Here is a 1,236-nt window from a genome sequence, read left to right as displayed (position 1 = left end):
AACACTACACTGCCAAGGAAGCGTGAATGGCGACATGGTGATCAAAGGGATTAGGGAACGTACACATGCGAGTCCGTACACTCTGTTGACACATATGATAATTATTTCATAATATTTGTGACAATGTTGCTGTAGGTACTGTAGCTTATGTACAATTTTATGATTTATTTTAACAATAAAAAAGTTTAAATAATTTGCATCTCCACATTCACGATTTTTTTTACTTAGATCCACGTATACTAGCGATCAATTCAAAACATAGTTGGAGGCACACCACACCGCTCGAGTAAGGTGCCGACCTCTACAATTTAAAAGAGTTCTAGGTTTTTATTTTCGTTTTATTAGCCTTTTTTTTAGATAACATTAATTTAAGTTTTTTTAATGTTTCTATTATGAGATTTTTAATTTAATGTCACCTTTATAGTTACTCTCTGGGGCTTTACAAATCTGTTTGTTTCTATTCAAGACCATTACCCTATCCTGTGAGAAATATATTTAAAATCATTCTCTATAAAGATACAGTTTAATACTGTACCTTTACATTCACTTGCCCCTGTCCAGCTCCCCCACGAAAATTATAGTGTCACTACTTTACTTCATTTTTATTATTGAACATTAACATGTTTCTACTTTGCTGCGTTAAACATTGATATTTGACAGGTTACTACGTAACTTTTTTTTTTAGCCTCTTAACGACTAAAACATGTTCAAATGTCCGCAACTGAACGACCACAGGTTCGGACTTTGGAGTCATTATCTCCCAGTACAATGATACTCCCCACGTACTTTAAGAAAGGAGTATTAAAGTGATCCTTCCAGAGGGTAATAGTACCCAAAAGAACAGGAGGGAAAGAAAGAAAAAATACAGTGGAAATTTCTGTCATTTAAAAATAGCCATGTCTTAGTTTATTTGTGGTAACAACACTAAAACTTATTTTCACAAACAGTGCCGCCTGCAAGAAGTAACAATTTTGTAAGCTTTTGAGGAGTTTGTAGATTTTCTCTGTTGAACTCAAGATTAATTTGTGTATGGTCTCTAGAGCCCATTTCAAGGGGTTAATTAATAAGTGGCCTGTCACATTTTCACATTTATTCCTCAAAACCTCCCTAAATTGCATGTATCCTTCACATTTTTATTCTGTTCCAATCACTGGGATAATGGCAATCAACTAAAAATAAAAAGGTCCATTTTTGGTACCACATACAAAAAAAAAAAAAACTGTAAAAATTCCAGCC

This window comes from Macrobrachium rosenbergii, chromosome 25 (assembly GCF_040412425.1).
Source record: "Macrobrachium rosenbergii isolate ZJJX-2024 chromosome 25, ASM4041242v1, whole genome shotgun sequence".
In the NCBI taxonomy this organism is placed as follows: Eukaryota; Metazoa; Arthropoda; class Malacostraca; order Decapoda; family Palaemonidae; genus Macrobrachium; species Macrobrachium rosenbergii.
This window is presented reverse-complemented; position numbering follows the sequence as displayed.